Genomic DNA, 15,395 nt, shown 5'->3' with positions numbered 1-15,395 from the left:
GTAATATGGTCAATGCTTTCGCACCTGCGGAAACTGAGCCACTTCTGCGGTCTCGCAGGTGCGAGAAAACAACCGCTTCTGAGGTCTGCCCAGGCCAGCACTGCCTCTGCTTCTGCGCCCTTCTCGTCCGCATCTGCGGTCATGAAGGTGCGGAATTTCCTTCGCACATGCGACCACTGCCTCACTAGCCCCCTTTCCTCTTCTTCGAGTCCACACTCGCTTGTGCGAGTCCGCACCTGCAGTCAGTCCCTCCGCAGGTGCGAGGACACCAGAAGCTGCAAATTTTTAGAATTTGCCTAAGTTCGAAAGTTGATCCGATTTCGATCCGAATCACACTCGCGGTACTCGGGACCCCGTCTGAATATACCAACAAGTCCTAAAACATCATACGAACTTATTCGAAGCCTCAAATCACATCAAACAATGCTAAAAACACAAATCATACCCCAATTCAAGCCTAATAAAACTAAAAATATCTAACTTCTACATTCGATGCCGAAACCTATCAAATCAATTCCGATTGACCTCAAATTTTGCACACAAGTCATAAATGACATAACAGACCTCTTCAAATTTCCAGAATCGAATTCCGATATCAAAAAGTCAACTCCCTGGTCAAACTTCCAAACTCAAATTGCTATTTTAGCCATTTCAAGCCTACTTTAACAACGGACCTCCAAATAATTTCTCGGACATGCTCCTAAGGCTAAAATCACCATACAGAGCTATTGGAATCATCGAAATTCTATTCCGGGTTCGTTTTTAGAATAAGTCAACATCCAGTCAACCTTTTCAACTTAAGCTTTCAACCTTGAGACTAAGTGTCTCAATTCATTCTGAAATCTCTCTGGACCCGAACTGACTACCCCGACAAGTCACATAGAATTTATAAAGTACAAAATGAGTAGTAAATGGGGGAACGAGGCTACAACTCTTAAAACGTCCGTCCGGGTTGTTACAGCAAGCCAACGTTAGAATAATCTTAACCATTTTTAAACAAATCAAATTAAACAAAAATCAATTACTGAAATAAAATGTGGAAGACCATAATAATCGAATCATCCAAATACATCCTCGAATTTGGTTTCACAAGTGCACGAGCTTCTAGAATAATACAAATAAAGGTCTGAATAAAATTCAAGTTGTTTGAAAGATAATGCACACCTAATATAAAGTAGAAGGGGACTTCAGAACTGCGGACGTCGTGCAGTTATACCTCAAGTCTCCTCTGGGTAGCTAAATCCGAGCAAGTATATGTTATGCCACTGGGACCAACTCCAAAATCTGCACAAGAAGTGCAGAGTGTAGTATGAGTACAACCGACCCCATATACTCCGTATGTGTCGAGCCTAACCTCGATGAAGTAGTGACGAGGCAATGACAAGACACATACGTAAACAACCTGTACAAGTATATACAAATACGAATCAACAATGAACACCATAATTAACAATTTACAAACTTGGGAGGGAACATGCGAAGGGGAATGATATAAAAATCTTAGCAGGAGAAGTGTCACGTAGCAACCAATTAATTCATTAACAATAAAATAAGTAGCTGATAATATGAAAATGGCACGATACCACCCATCATGCTTTTACTCTCATCCTTACCATGAAATGATAAATAAATAATATAAAATGCACGGCATCACCCTTCATGCTTTAAACAAATCAATGGCACAAGAGTATGATGAATAAATAATTTAAATGGCACGACATCACCCTTCGTGCTTTTAATCTCTTCCTCACTTTATAAATCAATAATTAAAAATGTGAAAATGGCACGACATTACCCTTCATGCTTTTACACTTTTCCACACCATGACAACAATAATATAAATTCGGAAGAGTATTTAAACTGCGGGGATCTATACTTATCAATCAATTCAGTACCAGAATACCGACCTCACCTTCCAAAATATTCAACAATAATTAAATTAACAATAATTTCATGAAAGATTATCAAATAAACAAAAATAAACTTAAGTAGGAATATCTTAATTAAATAGGCAATTATTCACAACGAACAAATTCCACCTACATGATTTGACTCAACCACAACGCATAAGTACTCGTCACCTCATATATACGTTGTACCCATACATTAAATCACATAGCAAATAGACAAACAAGTCCTACTCCCTCAAGTCAAGGTTAACTACGATACTTACCTCACTTTGCAACCAACTCAAGATTCCAATAAACCTTTGCCTCACAAATTGGTGTCTGAATGCCTCAAATCTAGTCACAAACAATTCAATATACTCAACACGAATTATAGAAACCAATTTCATATGAAAATACTAAATTTTCCAATTAAAATCCGAAATTCAATTCAAAAATCAATAGTGGGGACCACGTCTCGAAACCCGACAAAAGTTACAGAATGTGAATGCCCATTCAACCACGAGTCCATCCATCCAAATTTTACCAAATTTCGACATCGGATCGCCTTTCAAATCTTCATTTTTCGTTTTTGAAAGATTTTACAAAACCCCCATTTTCTTCAATTAAATTCATGAATTTATGATGTAAATGAGTATTGTATCATGAAATTTAATCAATATAGGATAAGGAACACTTATCCAGTTCAAACTTGTGAAAACTCCTCTGAAAATTGCCCAAACCGAGCGCTAAATTGCGGATAACTTAAGTTCTGTTGTCCATGGATTTATTCATCGCGATTGTGGAAATCCATTTGCGATCGCATAGAACAATTTCTGCCCAGTTAAATTTTACTCATCGTGATCGCGGAAAGCCATTCGCAATGGCGAAGCACAATTTGAGCAGACTGCCAATTAACACTATGTGAACGCGACAATCCCTACACGAATGCGAAGCATGACCTTTTAGACCTTTGTGATCGTGGATTGCTTCATACGATCGCGAAGGACAAATTTGAGTGCCCCAACTTCTGCCTCATTTCCTCTTCGCGGATGCGGTCCTATCTACGCGTTTGCGATGCAACGTGAGCCATGTAGCGACCCGACCAGTCGTTTTGAGCTCTAGTATGTCGTTTGATGGTTTGAGGCCTTGAGTAGATTCACTCTATGTATTATGACTTATACGTGTGGTAGGAATTTAATTTTGGGAAGTTCGGAGTTGGTTTGAAAAGAAAATTCAAAATTTGAAAAAGTTGACCAATCTTTGACTTTTGAGTAAACAACCTCGGATTCAGGATTTGAAGGTTCCTATAGGTCCGTATGATGATTTCGGACTTGGGCGTATGTTCGGGTCGAGCAAGGGATGGCCCGGGAGTATTTCAGTGTTTATTATGGAAGGTTAGCATTTTGAAGGCTTAAGAATTTTCTAAGTTTGGGTTGAAGTGGATTTTGATGTTATCGATGTCCGTTTGGGATTCCTAGCCTGGAAATAGTTCCGTATGGTGAATTTGGTCTTAGGAGCATGTCCGAATGTTGATTTGTAAGTCCGTAGGTCCTTTCAGTTTTAATTGGCGAAAGTTGGGAATTTGGATAATTTTGGGAAGTTTGACCGGGAGTGAGCTTTTTGATATCAGGGTCGGATTCCGATTCTGAAAGTGGGAGTAGGTCCGTAATGTCAATTATGACTTGTGTGCAAAATTTGAGGTCAATCGGACTTGATTTGATAGGTTTCAGAGTCGAATGTAGAATTAGAAAGTTCTAAAGTTCATTAAGCTTGAATTGGGGTGCGATTCGTGGTTTTAGAGTTGTTTGATGTGATTTAAAAGCTCAACTAAGTTTGTATTTTATTTTAGGACTTGTGGGTAGGTTTGGATGAGGTCCCGAGGTCCTCGGGGTGGTTTCGGATGGTCAACGGATCAAAATGGAGCTTTGTTTTATTGTTGAAGGACCTGAGTTCTGGTGCAATCGCACCTGCAGAAAATGGGCCGCAGGTGCGACGCCGCAAAAGCGGCAAGGCAAGCGCATGAGCAAATCCTGGATGGGTAGTGCTGGGACCACATATGCGGTGGTTTCGCCGCAGAAACAGGACCACACCTGCAGAATGGGGCAGCGCAGAAGCGGAGATTGTCCAAAAGGCCTGAGTCGCAGAAGCGGGCAGAAACGCGCTGGTGTGCGAGCATAGAAGCGCTTGAGGCCCATAAAAGTAGAAGCGCAGATGCGCTACATGGGGCACAGATGCGAGGATTGTTGGGCTGAGCTGGAGCCGCTCCTGCGATGGAATTTCTGCTGGTGCGGAGCCGCAGAAGCGACTATTGGACCGCAGGTGCAGAGGTCGGGCTAGGCAATGTGTTTCTTTAAAATGGGAGATTGGCGTAATCCCACTTCTTTTCATTCATGGGAGCCGATTTTGGAGAAATTCTGGGGTGCCATCTTCATCATCTATTAAGGGGTAAGTGATTTCTTCACATTGTAAGTTAAGTACATGATTTATATATGAATTTAAGCATGGAATTAGTAAAAAATTGGGATTTTGGTAGAAAACCTAGAAAATTGGTATTGTTTTGGATTTTTACCACGAGATTGGACATGGAATTAGGAATAAATCATATATTTGAATTCGTAATGTTATGGGTAAAGTTTATCTTTGAAAAGTTTCGAAATCCGGGCACGTGGGTCCGAGGGTTGATTTTTATCGACTTTTCGAATAGAGTTGGGAATTGTTTAAAATGATTAATTATGAGTATTAGAATATATTTTGATTGGTTTGCACATTTTCTTGAATAGTTTTGGATCGATAGGCATCGGTTTGAGGTGTTAGAGAGGCTTTGGAGTCGGTTATGGAACTTCGGAGCGAGGTAAGTCTCCTGTCTAACTCTGTGAGGCGGAAACTACACCTAGGTGATGGATTTTGTGATGGGTTACTTTTGGTGGAGGCTACGTATGCACTAGGTGACGAGAGTCTATGCGTAGCTAGATTCATGTTATGTCCGGGTAGACTTAGGTTTCTACCATGCTACAACTGTACTTTTTGAGTTGTCTCTTACCTCTTAAATTCCTACATATTATGTTGCGACTTGAGACAAAACTTGTGTTGAGTGATAGACTTGCTATTGTAAAGAATCGATGGGCTTCATGATTAGCCGCGAGATAATTGTACTCCTCATATGAATTTCTTCCACGTTATGCATTCTCACCGAAAGGTTTTCCCTTATAAATTAATAACTCACACGTCTATTCGTGAGTGGGGTCAGGGACTTGTCAAAGCTTCTTATTCTAATGGAATTGGGCCGTTCTCCTCGGCAGGATAGATACATCTATGGTTCATGTTGTTCGACCCTCGACAGTGCGTACACTATGATGGATCGGGTTGTACGCCTCAGCAGGATTTATGTACCACACTCTCATGGGAGAGGTCTGTTTGCCTCGGCAATAAAATAGACATATCTATGGTTTGGCAATGTCATGATGGATCGGGCCGTACGCCTCGACATTTCTATAAAACACTCTTATGAAATTGTGTGTAACAATTGGCAAGAAGCCAACACATCTGTGAGCTTTCCTGATTGAACTATGACGACCTATCTGGTAAGGTCCATATTATATATACTCCGATTGAGGAGGAAACTACTAGCCGGGAGCTTAAGATATCTTTTAGAAGAGAGTTGTACCACGTAATTACACCGGTTATTTTCGTTTATTTACTCTGATTCACATCTGTTTATTTCTACTGTATCTGTCTTATTGGACCTATGGTAAGTATCGATGTCGACCCCTCGTCACTACTTCTCTGGGGTTAGGCTAGATACTTACTGGGTACGCGTTGATTTACGTACTCATGCTACACTTGCTGCACTTTTTGTGAAGGTACTTATATGTCTGATGGTCTTTTGGGCACAACGACGCGACTATTGCGAGGACTTTATCGTGAGCTGCATTCCATGTTATGCTCCGCAGCCTACAGAGTCTCCATCAAAGTTATTTATATTTCTTCTCTACTTTGTATTCTAGACAGATGTTATTTTTATTATATTTCCTAGTTGATACTCATGCACTTGTGACACCGGGTTTTGGGAGTTCCTGCTATTGTTGTCATTGTAGATCACGTAGTTACTAATATTTTCCCATGTACTTTCCATTTTATACTATTTAAGAAATGGAAATTTATGATTTCAAAGTAATAAAATTAGTAATTAAATTGATCAATCACTGTTAGCTTGCCTAACAGCGGCGTTAGGCGCCATCATGACCTACCGTGTATTTTGGGTTGTGACAGGTTGGTATTATAGTTCTAGGTTTACTTGGGTATCACGAATCATGAGAAAGTCTAGTAGATTCTTGCGGATCGGTACAGAGATGTCTGTACTTATCTTCGAGAGGCTACATGGCTGTTAGGAGCACTTCCCTTATTGATTCCTTTATCGTGTGATTTGATTCCATTGAGGCTTGTGCCTCTATTTCCTTCGTACTCATTCTTATACGATGTTGAGCGCTCGTGCCTATTGGGCACCAAGGAGTTTTATTGGTACCGCAGACTATGGATGGATTGCATTGTTGTTCATGTGTTGTTATCGCACGGTGTTGGTGTAATGGTAGGGTGCTCGGTTATGTGTTGAGGCTGTGAATGGCTTGAAAGGGGGATTTCTCAATGCATGATTTAGAGGTTCATCATTTAATTCCATCAAAGGAAAGGCAATCGGACTATGGATATTCAGGTTTTTAGTTGAAGGAGTAACGAGACATAGTATTTTCGAGCGTAGAGGAATTTTTATTGTGATGCGGTGTCGTCGTCCTTGTTTGAACACATTACGGTTCACCAGTGTTATGTTCTTCTTTGATTTTGCCGTAGGGGCAGGGTGTGTGAAGTGGTGCCTGAGGGGAAGTTGTCAGAAATAGTGGTATGCAGCGGTTTAGGATCGAGTTGGTATTTCTAATGTGATGGCTCGAGGGAGACAATCTTCCAGGAGGCTTAGAGTTGGTAGCAATTTATTAGCTCAGGTGCTATAGAGATGGATTCTGATTTGATGCAACATTTGGGTAACGAAAAATGAGGAAGGACATGTGGGAGGTGTCTTGTGGTGGTTGAATTACTAGCAGGTCAAGTATGAGAAGCGGAGGTCGAGAAGTTGCTTAAAGGAGATGGTTTGACCTAAGTGGGAGAGGCAGAGTAGCATATGAATTTTGTGGTAGGATAGCCACGTACTTTTAGAAAGTGTAGAACGGTTTGAGAATCGTGATGGAAGGCGATTTGGTATATGTATTATACTTGGAATGATGGTTACCGTACAGAGAAAGAGCGAATATGGCAGAAAGAAGTTTGCTTGGAATGATGAAGGGTTTGAAGATTTGACTATCGTTTCAGATGAGATATGACTTGAGTTTAGATGATATTGTTAAACTTTCAGTTGATGTTAATGAGGAAGGAACTGACTTATACAACGTCGTGGGAAGAGGTCAGATATGAGATCGTGGCTGATGATTCAGAATGTTCATGAAGAGATTTAACAAAACACTTCGAGAAATTTGACGGGTTAACGGTGCGAAATCATGGTAATTGAGAAGGAGGAATCATTGCGGGCTCTACATTATGTGATCGTAGCTTAAAGCTAAGTGGAGGAGCCCCACTGTCTATGATTTGATCGCGTGGTTGTTTGCTTGTGCAGTTTCTGGCTATCGGTGCATTGGTGAACTATTCATGACCAAGAAAAGAAAACATCAGGAGTAATTCGAACAAGAAACTTGATGAATGTGTGCTAAACATCGTCTTATTAATTCAAGCGCATGTTTTGGGAATACTCAGAGTTATGCTTCTTGGTGATGTAACGTGCAAGGAAAAGAATTCATCTAGTTGCTTCTTTGAGAGGGTATTCATGTGATAGCAGAGTAATGGAGTTTGGTTATATTCGAGACCGGATTAGAGTGGGTGACTCTTAATAATGGTCCAGTGAGTTCAAGAATTTAAGTCCAGTATCTAAGGATTTCGGGTCCGTTGTGTGGTTAAGGATCGAGTTTCTGCAGTGGATTGTGAATGGGACTTGGAGCATTCTATGTTATCATCGGGTATGCAGTGCAGTATTGGAGGAAAGGAAGAAATAGCTTCATATTTGCAGGAGGTCTTGCGGAATAGGTATACCAGTTGGAAATGTCATTGTGCGCATAAGGAAGGTATGAGATGATTCATGAGTATTGAGACAATTTGATCTCGTGATGCAAGTCACTCGGTATGAGTGTAGATTTAGTTTGTTATGTTTTTAATGGAGCTGCTATTACTTCTAAGGCAGGTCAAGAGTGAATCGGAAGAAGTTGGACGGTTAAGATGGTTGAATCAACATGATTGTGGCAATGATCAGTTCCATCAGCATGTGGAGTTATACAGGTGGTTTGTGGTTATACGTGCGGGACCGACAACCACCATAACTTGATTGATCTAGGAGGTATTTATTCAAATGACCTTGTGGTGTAAATGGATTCCGGAAGAGTTATGACGGTTTAGATTACAATTTGAGGTTTGTATTTTCTGCGGTTTGGGGATTCAGTTGCGTGTTGCATTTGTTCTTCTGAAATGAGTTGAGCGAAAGGGTTTTCTAGCCAATGAACTGTTCATTCTACTAGTAGTTCAGGTGTTATGATGAATTCTGGTATTCTCGCATAGCGGCATTTTAAGTGCAGTGAGCGACTCGGGAATTTGAGTTGAGGATCAAGGTTGTGATTTGGTATTGTCAAGAATGTCATAGGCTCTGATGGGCAGAGGAGAATTCAGATGTTCAGAGCAAGCAGGCATTTTCTTTAGTGTCACATGAGGGTGGTATTCTGTGGAAGGGGCACTATGTATTGAATTGGGGATTGTGGTTTACCTACATAATTAATACGGTTGATGGCATGGATGTGCAGACTTTGCTACCTGGGCGGAATGTTGTGGAAGCGTACCCCATGGGGAAATCTGTATAAGTGTGATATGTTAGTCACTTAATTTCTAAAGATTAAAACCAAGTATGGAGGTTATGATAATATCGTCAATGTGAGATTTAATACCTGAGAGGCATTCTATTCCTTTGGTTGTAGACTGTGTGAGTTGTTCTGGATTTGGCCTCTTGTGTGTCATGGAAAAGGGTATTGTGGATCCTTGAAAGTTTATTAGCCAAGTATGGTATGATCAAAATCGGCTTGAGGTCCGTTGATGGGTCTAATGTAAATGGGTGCTCTACATCAGGCCGGATGTGTTCATTCAGCATAGCGTTGCTTATGGAGGAGTCTTCGGACATTGGATGCCATTCCCGTTGTCAGTTATTCCATGTAATACTCTATTGTTCCATGTTGGTTGTGAGACTGCTTGATTATTCACACATGTGTTGAGGTCCCGTGTAGCTTCTAGTGTTATGTGAGCAGGATGGATCTCGAGATGCAGGTCATTTATTTCACCTTAGTTGTGCTTGGGTTTCGTAGGATATGGAGCTATCCGTTTCCCTAGGATTTGTATTGTGTGCTTGGCGTGCTTGTGGTCGATATTCGGTATTTCATAGGTATAAGCCTTTTCAGCTGATGGGTATTCCCTATTCATTATTATGTGTGGATCGGGCGGCACGCCGCCCCTGGTACGTTGTTTGGATCGGGTTTCATGCCGTAACGGTATCATGTTTGGATCGGGTTGCACGCCATAATGGTGAGATGTTGAGTACATTTACATATATTTGTTTCTATGTATCTTGTTTCTCATTCTCTGAGGAGAGTTCATAGCATCTGTTCGAGCATTTTATTCGTTACACGTGCTGGGAAGTTCCATTCTAGAGTTCGTTTTTCCTTATGTATTGCATTCGAGTTTGTAGCATGTTGGCACATTGTTGGTGTCATACAGGATTTTGTTTAGTGTTTGAGGTGGCTTATTGCATGTATAGCTTATACTAGGTGAGACGAGACTATTGGACCTGAAATTAGTGCAATCAGATTTATATAATGTATATTAAAGAACAAATATCCATATTCAGTTCAGAATGAGGTAATGGTCCTTGTCAGGAGGAAAGACTCCATGATTTGTTAATTTGGCAGGTGGTTATGAGTTTCTACGCATCTCTTTCGTCGTGGCAGTATTGCGAGTATTGGAACAAGGCTTATATGTGTTATAGGGTGTATTATGGGCTACGGATTCGTGAAATTACAGCTATTATGGTCGCAGGATGTTATTATGGACAACCGACTTATGTGGTGCATGGGGTGATTTCAGCAAGTGCACAATCATGTTTTGATACAGTGTGCAGTGATTGATACGGTGTTCGTATGTGAGAAGCAGGTATTGTAAAGAAATTCGGAGGTTGGAATTTGGTTCTAAGGCTTATTGACTAAATAAAAGGGAGGATCTTCAGACCGGTTTGAGCTATGTGCTCAACTGGGTTGTGATGGAACAGGCAGGTGCACGAGGTGTTAAATAGTAAATTTGGACAACTCCAGAGCAGTCCTTGGCACATTCGAGGACGAACATATGTTTAAGTGGGAGAGAATGTAACGACCCGACCGGTCGTTTTGAGCTCTAGCATGTCGTTCGGTGGTTTGAGGCCTTGAGTAGCTTCACTCCAGGTATTATGACTTGTACGTGTGGTCGAAATTTAATTTCGGGATGTTCGGAGTTGGTTTGGAAAGAAAATTCTAAATTTGGAAGCTTTAAGTTGGAAGAGTTGACTAAACTTTGACTTTTGAGTAAACGACCCCAGAATCAGGATTTGAAGGTTCCAATAGGTTCGTATGATGATTTCAAACTTTGGCGTATGTTCGGTTCGAGGAACGGGTGGACCGAGAGTATTTCAACGCTTCTTTTATGAAAGTATAGGTTAAAGTGGATTTTAATGTTATCGATGTCCATTTGGGATTCCGAGCCTGGAAATAGTTCTGTATGGTGATTTTGGTTTTAGGAGTGTGTATGGACGTTGATTTGGAAGTTCGTAGGTCGTTTCGGCGACAATTGGCGAAAGCTGGGAATTTGGATGATTTTTGGAAAGTTTGACCGAGAGTTGACTTTTTAATATCGATGTCGGATTCTGATTCTGGAAATGGGAGTAGGTCCGTAATGTCAATTATGACTTGTGTGCAATATTTGAGGTCAATCGGACTTGATTTAATAGGTTTCGACGTCGAATGTAGAATTTGAAGTTCTAAAGTTCATTAAGCTTGAATTGGGGTACGATTCGTAGTTTTAGCAATGTTTGATGTGATTTGAAGGCTCAACTAAGTTTGTATTGTATTTTAGGACTTGTGCGTAGGTTTGGATGAGGTCCCGGGGGCCTCGGGGTGGTTTCGGATGGTCAACAGATCAAAATGGAGTTTTGTTGTATTGTTGAAGGACCTGAGTTCTGGTGCAATCACACCTGCGGAAAATGGGCCGCAGGTGCGACGCCGCATAAGCGGCAAGGCAAGTGCAGGAGCGGATACTGGTTGGGTTGTGCTGGGATTGCAGATGCGGTGGTTTTGCCGCAGAATCGGGACCGCACCTGCGGAATGGGGAAGCGCAGAAGCGGAGATTGGCTAAAAGGCCTGAGTCGCAAAAGCAGGCAGAAACACGCAGGTGCGCGAGCGCAGATGTGCTACATGGGGCGCAGATGCGGGGACTGTTTGGCTGAGCTGGAGCTGCACCTGTGATGGATTTTCTGCAGGTGCGGAGCTGCAGAAGCGGCTATTGGACCGCATGTGCGGAGGTCGGGCTGGACAGTGTGTTTCTTTAAAATAGGAGATTGGCTCAATACCACTTCATTTCATCCACGTAAGCTGATTTTGGAGCAATTCTGGGGTGCCATCTTCATCATCTATTAAGGGATAAGTGATTTCTTCACATTGTGAGTTAAGTACATGATATATATATATATATATATATATATATATATATATATATATGGATTTAAGCATGGAATTAGTAGAAATATGGCATTTTGGTAGAAACCTAGAAAATTGGTATTTTTTTGTATTTTGACCACGAGATTGGACATGGAATTAGGAATAAATCATATATTTTAGTTCGTAATGTTATGGGTAAAGTTTATCTTCGAAAAATTTCGGAATCCGGGCACGTGGGCCCGAGTGTTGATTTTTATCGACTTTTCGAACGGAGTTGGGAATTGTTTAAAATGATTAATTATGAGTATTAGAATATATTTTGATTGGTTTGCACATTTACTTGAATAGTTTTGGATCGATGGAAATCAGTTTGAGATGTTAGAGAGGCTTTGGAGCCGGTTATGGAACTTCGGAGCGAGGTAAGTCTCCTGTCTAACTCTGTGAGGTGGAAACTACACCTAGGTGATGGATTTTGTTATGTGTTACTTGTTGTGGGGGCTACGTACGCACTAGGTGACGAGAGTCCATGCATAGCTAGATTCATGTTATGTCCGAGTAGACTTTGGTTTCCGCCATGCTATAATAGTACTATTTGAGTTGTCTCTTGCCTATTAAATTCCTTCATATTACGTTGCGACTTGAGACTAAACTTGTGTAGATGATAGACTTTCTTTTGTAAAGAATCGATGGGCTTCATGATTAGCCGCGAGATAATTATACTCCTCTTATGAATTTCTCCCACGTTATGCGTTCTTACCAAAAGGTTTTCCCTTAAAAATTTATAACTCACACATCTATTCGTGAGTGGGGTCAAGGACCCGTCAAAGCTTCTTATTCTAATGGGATCGGGCCGTGCACCTTGGCAGGATAGATACATCTATGGTTCGTGTCAATCGACCCTTGGCAGTGCGCACACTATGATGGATCAGGACGTACACCTCCATAGGATTTATGTACCACTCTCATGGGAGCGGTCGTTTGCCTCGACAATAAAGTAGACGTATCTATGGTTTGGCAATGTCATGATGGATCGGGCCGTATGACTCGGTATTTCTATAAAATACTCTTATGAAATCGTGCGTAATAATTGGCAAGAAGCCAACACATTTGTGAGCTTTCCTAATTGAACTATGACGACCTATCTGGCAAGGTCCATATTATATATACTCCGATTGAGGAGGCAACTACTAGCCGAGAGCTTGAGATATCTTTTAGAAGAGAGTTGTACCACGTAATTACATCTGTTATTTTCGTTTATTTACTCTGATTTACTTCTGTTTATTTCTAATGTATCTGTATTATTAGACCTATAGTAAGTATCGATGTCGACCCCTCGTAACTGCTTCTCTAGGGTTAGGCTAGATACTTACTGGGTACGTGTTTATTTACGTACTCATGCTACACTTGCTGCACTTTTTTTGCAGGTACTTATATGTCAGATGGTCTTTTGTGTGCAACGGCGCGACTATTATGGGGACTTTATAGTGAGCTGCATTCCATATTACGCTCCGCAGCCTACACAGTCTCCATCAAAGTTATTTATATTTCCTATCTACTTTGTATTCTAGACAGATGATGTATTTCCTAATTGATGCTCATGAACTTGTGACACCGGGTTTTGGGGGTTCCTGCTGTTGTTGTCATTGTAGATCACGTAGTATTTAACATTTTTCTCCTGTACTTTGCATTTTATACAATTTAAGCAATGGTAATTTATGATTTCAAAGTAATAAAATGAGTAATAAAATTGATCAACCAATGTTGGCTTGCCTGATAACGGCGTTAGGTGCCATCACGAACTACTGTGTATTTTGGGTCGTGATAAGTTAACCTTCCACGATTGCGCGTCTCCCTTCGCGAACGTGAAGAGTAAAAATCATGACTCACAATTTTTTCTTTGCGATCGCGGGAATGTCTTCGCGATCACGAAGCACAATGCACTAGATGACAATTGAAGCTCAAAAAACAGATTTTTTTCCAAAGTTCAAAAGGTCTGTAGGTTATCCAAAACTCACCCGAGCCCTCGGGGCTCCAAACCGCACATGCACACAAGTTAAAGAACCTCATACGAACTCGCTCGCGCGATCAAAACACCAAAATAACACCTAGAACTACGAATCGGGCGTTAAACCAAATGAAATTTTTCAATGAACTTAAGAATTTCTATTTTAACAATAGGACGTCCGAATCACGTCAAATCACTTCCGTTTGGCTCCAAATTTGGCAGACAAGTCATAATTATAGTAATGGACGTATATCGAGCTCCAGAACCAAAATACGGACCTGTTATCAACAAAGTCAAACATCAGTCAAACTTAGAAACTCTTTAAGCTTTTAAACTGGCTATAACTCAAGTTAGGGACCTCCAAATTAAATTCTGAGCATACGACCAAGTCTCAAATCAGGATACGGACCCCTTCGGGACCGTCAAATCACTTATCCGGGTCTGTTTGATGAAAATATTGACCGAAGTCAACTTAAGTGAGTTTTAAAGCACAAATTCATATTTTTATCAATTTTTCATATAAAAGCTTCCCGAAAGATTATACTGACTGTGCACGCAAGTCAAGAAAAGCTGAATGGTTCTATTTGAGGTCTCAGAGCATAGAAATGCATATTAAATTTAAAGATTACCTATTGGGTCATCACAATAGGAGCGATAAGGGTTGCTATTGTCAGTGATGATATGTGATGATGTGGGATTATTGTGTTGGTGATTTTAATGTGATGTTGTGATTTTTCTTGTGTTTATTTTAATTTCTTGTGCAACTTGTCTTGTTGTTTCGGTAAACTTGATAATAGTCTGATTCATGTTGAAATTGTAAGCATGTGGCTATTGTCGGACGGTTTATATTATTGGCACGTGAGTTGTCCGTGCGGTTACGAAAGAAATATGGGCACGAGGTGCCGGGGAAATATGATGATTTTATTATTAGCACGTGAGTTTTCTGTGCGGCTGTGATACAAATATGGGCACGAGGTGCCGTGGAAATATGAAAGTGGGCTGAGACCCGTAATTTTTATGATTATGAAATGAGGTGTCACATGGTGACTTTTACTTGAAAGGAATTATATTCGAAAGATTTTACTTTAAAGGAATTATATTCGAAAGATTTTATTTGAAAGAATTATATTCATAAGATATTTATTTGAAGGAAGTATATTCCAGATATGTTTAATTAAAAGGATTACATTCTAAAGATTTTTATTTGAAAAACTTATAGATAAAAGATGTATATTTTGAAGGACTTGATTAATTGATTGTGCGTGTGTTCATTATTCGTTTGGAAAATATTTATAGTGTTCTTGCTGCCTTGCTGTTTATATCACTAGTTGATTATTGTTGCTATCACTGCTATTTGTTTTCTATTATTTTTTGTATGCTATATTGAACATGTTATGAGACTAGTGAGTGTCTTGACTGTACCTCGTCACTACTCCACCGAGGTTAGTCTTGATACTTACTGGGTACCGACTGTGGTGTACTCATACTATATTTCTGCATATGTTTGTGTAGAGCCAGGTACTGGAGATATTGGACTCGAGCAGAGTTAGTGTGTTGATTGCAAGGATTCAAGGTAGAGCTGCTTGGTCGTCACAGTCCCTTAGAGTCTTCCCACTTTATTGTACTATTAATTATTATTCAAACAGTATTGTATATTTCATCCTTGGGATCATTTCATGTATTCAGTTAGAG

This window comes from Nicotiana tomentosiformis, chromosome 9, assembly GCF_000390325.3.
Source record: "Nicotiana tomentosiformis chromosome 9, ASM39032v3, whole genome shotgun sequence".
Taxonomy (NCBI): domain Eukaryota; kingdom Viridiplantae; phylum Streptophyta; class Magnoliopsida; order Solanales; family Solanaceae; genus Nicotiana; species Nicotiana tomentosiformis.
Note: the sequence above shows the minus strand (reverse complement) of the source record.